We start from the raw sequence: 6,343 nt of genomic DNA, 5'->3' as shown, positions 1-6,343 counted from the left end.
CTCCTCGTACTGTTAAATTTAAGATCGATCAAGAGATAGCCGACGGAGTCAAAATGAAAGTTGTAGATCTTATTTTTACCTACGCGTGGATATAAAGAAAGTCAAAAACGGAGGTCGCATGTGAAAGTTATGGATTTTAGAAGTCGAAAGTGTCCTGTGCGAAAATGGGAGATGTGGCAAAATCTTGGCCATTGCTTTCTCCCCAAGTCTTACCACTAGATGGTAACATGTGGCACCAAGTTCAGCCATATTTCACCCTATAAATAGAACCTCTCCCACCCTCATTTTTTTCACACCTTTCCCATTCTTTCTTCTCTTTACTCTCTCTAGAACCTCTCTCTAGCCCTAAAACCCCCTGAAAAGCCTAGGGAACCTCCCTAGCACGAGGCGGAAGCCCCAGAGTGCTAGACGGCTCCGAGAATAAGAGATTTTAGGCTCGTGAATGCTGCTCCAAGCAAAGCCCGGTTTTCTATAAAACCTGTTGTAAGTGAGCTACGCCTACGCTATTTTTAATATAACTTTTATTTAATTATAGTAACGTTATTAGGAACTTATAATAAGTACTTGGGCTATTATTATGGGTTATATAAGTATTTTATAACGCTTATATAATAGTAATAATAGCTAGACTATTAATTAGTCTCGACGAATAATAGACTAAACTCTAGTGGTAATAATACTAGGTTTCGTCGAAGGAAATTATTTTTTAAGAAACGAAGCGCTGTCTGAGTTTGGAATCACCACCTTTTCAAGTGAGTGCATGGTCTCTTACATCTTACACATAGATATTAAGTATTTTATAGAAATTACGTGTTATGTGTGTATATTATCTGTATACTTGCTATTTAGGCTGGATGAACGATTTTATACAAGTTTTATATGATTTAAACTGTATATGTATTTATATCTACATAATATGTTGGGTAAAACATGTGTATTAAATACAAGTGTTGGTATTTATTAATAATAAAATTATACTAATAAATAATCAGTTAGATGTAACTTGCTATAATGTATGACCCTATAGGACAATATGTTATTATAAATATCATTCTATAATGACTCTCAATGATATAAGATATTTCATAAGCTCCACCATATATAGACAAAAAAAACTTTCAATAGTTTTTCATAAAAACTATTGAAACTAAAAAGTACCCATAAACACAATAAGTATATATGTAAATTTGCCATTGAACATCGTATTTATACATCTTTTTATCTATATAAAAATTCTAATGTCTTGTGAGTTGAATGGATAAAAAATCTTCATTTAATTTTGCTGTAACTATTTTTGTCGGGTTGTTTCTTTGCTAGTCTTGGCTTAGAGGGTGTTTGGGAAAGCTTATTTAAAATGATAAGCATTTTTAAGTTATTAACTCATTAACTTATAACGATACGGAAATGAAGTTTTTAAAAAAGTTTTTGGTAGCTTTTAATAAGCCAGTGAATAGTAACTTATCAAAAATGGTTATCTCATGTCTGAAACCGTTATAAGCTATTTAAGTAAAAAACATCTATTTCAAAACATTGGTTTTCCGGGTGTGGAGCCCGTAATAAATTAAAAAACTTTAAAGTAAGCTTAGCCAAGCACCTGTTAATAAGATTAATGGTTGGCTATTAAAGGAAAAAACAATATATTTTGTTTTCAACAAATTAGAATATTAGATCCGTATGAGGATTTGATGAACATGTTTAGAGTAATATGAATATACTAATACTACTGATGTTAATTTATGCTAATGTTATTTTCTTTTTTAATTAGAACAATTAAAGTAAAACATTTTTTTGAATAATAAAAGTAATTCTGAATTTCATAGAAATAAAATTTGTTTCTTTTATTTAGAGAGACATTAAATGAAACCTTAGAAATTCAAATAACCATAATCCAATTTCACGTGGATGTCAGTGGTCCAAGTCTTCAATCACTTTTCACAGAAATAGAAATGTCTAATTAGAATTTGCCACTACGTGTTTCTATCACTCGGTGATAATTCAGTCGCGGATGCGAATGCAATGTATTGCCACTGCCTGTTTCTCACCCTTTCCTGCCAACTTTGGATGAACAAGTAAAAATCCCTGCCATCTTCCATCTTTGTAAAAGTAATAAATAAATGCAACTACTCGTCGTATTTGTATATTTTTTTGGTAATAATTGTTAGTTGTTGGTTTAATTATTATTTGTTAACTTCAGCTATTAAATGATTGAGTTTTTTTTTGTTTGATTTTGCTAATTATAAATTGGGTTTTTCTTTGGTGAGATTTTGTTAGTTGTAATTCTTGGTTAATTGGAGTTTTAGTTATTCGTATTTGGTTCTAAATTATAAGTTATAACATATGTTTACCATAAGGCAGAAGATTATGGATAATGGATCCGACAGTTGACTTTTAGTCAATGGTCAATCAAACGGTCAGTAGGAATCCTATTTGACTTCCGGTTGGATCTGCCATTGGACAACCATTTTAAAATATAGAGAAAAATATTTGCATTTTAGTCATATAAAAGAAATAAAATGTAAGTCACTAGACGGAATCAATATAAAATAATAATTGTACTTTTATAATCGTAGTCATTCGTTCACCTTAATTAGTATATTTACGGGTTCTTAGTTTAAGCTTTCATTCAAAACCTGTACTAAAAAATGAATTTGATAATACTTCCGCCGTTAAAAAAATGAATTTGATGCTTGTCATGGAAAAATATAAAACTTGACTTCAAATTTAATTAACAAACCAAATATCATATATAGTTAAATAAAACTAAAACACTTTGGGAACTACAATCAAACTCAAAAACCCAAATACTTTAATAAATTTATATTAAAAAAAATTTAGAACAATATGTCAATATAAAAAGTTATAAAAAAAGGGTTCTTTGGAATTGGAAGAGAATGGTATTTGATTAACAACTTGTTTAAAAGGGTTGATGGTGTTAGCCTAATAAGATTTTGAGTTTTATCTTGTATTGGGTTTTATGATTGGGCCATTTACCAAGAATACCCTAATTAGCTACTCTATATATTATGTCTTTCATTTTCATTATATTTGTCTCTTTGATAATAATACGAAACCCTAGTCGTTATGTCTTTCACTTGTTTGTTTACATGGTATCAAAGTTCGGTTGCTCATCTGTACTTTCGTTTTGGGGGCGAGTTGTAGCAGACACGACACTATTCATCGAAGTACTGTTCATCAAAATCACTGCTCATCGAAATCACTATTCATCGAAGGTACTATTCATCAAAATCACTGTTCACAAAGTTACTATTCATCAAAGGTACTCCTCATCGACACTATTCACTTTTTTTTTTTTTTTTTTTTTTTTTTTTTGTAGTTTTGGGTATGCTTTCTTGCTCATTTTTGTATTCAGTTTGCTTTGATTTGTTTGTTTTAAAGACTTCGAGGGTTTCATTTCGTCTGTTGGTTTTGTTGATTTTGAGATCTTGATTGTTGCTGTTGCTATTTGTATATGCTGTTGTTTTGGTTATTCTTGGTTGACTGATATTAGAATATGGCCCCAAGAGATGATTATCTTCAGTCTATTAGTATCCAAATCGATGGCAAGAACTATGCCTATTGAAGTGTTGTTATGAAGAATTTCTTGCGACGCAAGACTATGTGGGGGAATTGTCACAGGTGTCACACCCCAAAACCGAGAACGGCGGAAACGTTTTGGGGCGGAGGACGTGATGTAATGTATCACAACAATGTAAAGTGGTAAACAAGCAACAACATCATCCATTGCATTAATAGTATAATTTGAATACAAGTATGTTCTTTCATTATATAAAACAACATAATGAATAATCAAAATATAAGACGAGTCTTGACTGCTCCGTCTTCACAAAACCTGGTCGTCGTACATGTCTATTTGTGACCTGAGAATACAAGTTATTTTGAAAGCGAGTATCAGCAATAAAGCTGGTAAATTCATAAGTATTTATGTGTCTTTGATTTTGTAAAACTGTAAAGAAAGACTTGTAAATGTTTGATGAAAAGTTTGTATCAATGAACATGTTTGTAAGTAAATGTAAACGTTTGAAAATCCTAGAAAATCTCATATTTCCTACTAGTATACAAAGTAGTCTTCTACCAAGACCCAACTGTTTTGAAAGTGTGCATCACTGTAAATATGACAGTTATTCCCTCGTATAACTATTATTATTATAAAACTGTCGTCTACCTCATCGTTTATGTGTATGTGTCACAATATAAAGGTAATAAGGAAAATAGTCTATCTATATCAAATATATTCTATCTCGTCGTTCATGTGAATGTGTCACAAAGTAAAGGTGAGAAGGAAAACAATATAATCATTTAAGTATTATCCTTTGGTACTAGGATAATCACGGCAGAGTAACCTGCCGAATAGTATTAACCGTAGACATCCGTTAGTGTGCATTTTCCCTCTGTATCTATCAATTGGGTGTAGAATGGTTAGTCCCGTACTTATATAATAGTATCTACTCATATAATATGTAATAGTATCTCATCATATAGTATGTAATCGTATCTCTTTCTATAGTATGTAATAATATTCTCCCGATATAGTATGTAATAGTATCTATATAATCGTATTTATGTAATCGTATCTCTTGTAGTTGTATGTCTTGTAATTATATGTATTAGTATCTCTTCATATAGTATGTAATGTATTCGTATTTCTGTAATTGTAGCTCTTCATATTGTATGTTATGTATTAGTATAGACTCATGAATGAACTGACTCTTGTGTGATTCCTTGTACTTGAAATAGTAAGTAGTATCTCCTAACTATACCTATTATAGTTACTAGTAATGTACATTTATAATCGAAGGTATACCTTTGCTACCCAAAGGTACTGAACTGACGGACATAACTTTTATGACTATATAAAAGTATAAAAGAAGTTTTGTAAAACCTTTGAAAAGTTTAATAACTAAGAAGTGATGACTTGATGTCAGTTTATAAAACGATTTGAAAGTAGTTTGTTTGATAAGACAGTTTAAAGTAGAAGAAAAACCATTGTTTGAAAACCCATTTGTAACAGAGTTTGAAAGGAAACATACAGTATGTAAGACAGTTTGATAAGGAGTTTAACAAGTAAAAACATTCTAGTAAGTCATTTGCAAGTAGTATACTAAGTAAACAACTAACAATGTAGTAAATCCATTTGTATGCTAGTTATTAATCACATGTGATTGATATAATAACTAGTATGATTCAACTTGTATTCCCCCCCATAAAGCATTTATAAACATTTAAAAAAATTTAAAAGGTTAATTAAGGGGTATGAACTCACCTGCAGTGAGTGGATCGGATGGAAGTGTCGGACAAGTGCTTGGTGTCATGTGAAGACTTAAACACACACAATGATCCTAATAACATATAAAGACATATGTATATATACAATTAGTGATTATAACACTAATTAGACAAGCATAAAAATCCTAATGTGAGGAAAACACTTTGGGTCAATTGCTAGGAGGCCATTGGGTTGCGACAAAGGCGTATACGGCTTTGTATGTGAGTTTATGGTCCATAGACCATACTTGTTGGAGTTTACGGCGCAGGGGAGTTTACTCGTGGCCGTAAACTCTCAAATGGGTCACAAATGAGGCTTAAAGGTAAGGTGTCTTATGTGGTTAAGTGTTCCAAGGCTTAAACAAGAGGCTAGGTGGGTTTAAGGTCCAAGAATGACCCTTACATGGGTTTATGGCCTGGGGACCACTTCCCCATGAGTTTACAGCCGTAAACTCATGGTATGAAGTACCAATTTATTGATTGAAGTCCCTAGTTGAATGTGGTATAATTTTAGACTTAGATCCAAGGCTTGGTAAGGTGATTAGGTCAACTTTGCACCACTTAAGGGAGTTTACGGCCTTGAGGGGATCCTTGGCTGTAAACTCTCATTCAGCCCTCAAAACTTGGTGCTTAAGGTCCTTAATACATCAAGGAGGTGATCTAGGTTAGTGTCCAAGGTCAAAAGGGGGACAAGGTTGCCGTTTGCACCACTTAAAGGGGTTTACGACCCAAGAACATGCCTTGGCCATAAACTCCTTGGATCATGTGTTACCTTTTGATTTCTAGGCTCTACACATGTTAAACCTAGTGTACAACGAGTTAGAACAAGAGTACATACGATCTTGGAGCTTGAATGGTCGATTTTGGCCAAGAACACTAGTGTGTGTTCTTGGTGTTCTTGATGAAACTTGAAGATCTACACAAATGGAATGATTTCATGGATGAAATCATGTAAGATCACTAGTTTATGTAAGATATCAACTAGTTAGGACAAGAAGCTTACGAGTTTTGAAGATCGGGGACGAAGATTGGGATGGTAGTTGAGAGGATTTCAGCCAAA

The 6,343-nt window shown here is 32.5% G+C and overlaps 1 long non-coding RNA gene across 1 annotated transcript; it reads left to right on the top strand.

Annotated features, from left to right (window-relative positions):
• The first annotated feature begins 312 nt into the window (after positions 1-312).
• On the top strand, positions 313-4,033 carry LOC128132021 (uncharacterized). Its single transcript, XR_008229948.1, has 3 exons — positions 313-483; positions 684-752; positions 3,117-4,033. It is a non-coding gene; the product is annotated as an uncharacterized LOC128132021 (long non-coding RNA).
• The last annotated feature ends 2,310 nt before the right edge of the window (positions 4,034-6,343 follow it).

The sequence above is a fragment of the Lactuca sativa genome, chromosome 2 (genome assembly GCF_002870075.4).
Source record: "Lactuca sativa cultivar Salinas chromosome 2, Lsat_Salinas_v11, whole genome shotgun sequence".
Lineage (NCBI taxonomy): Eukaryota > Viridiplantae > Streptophyta > Magnoliopsida > Asterales > Asteraceae > Lactuca > Lactuca sativa.
The sequence above is the reverse complement of the archived record's forward strand: the minus strand, read 5'-3'. Positions and strand labels throughout refer to the sequence as shown.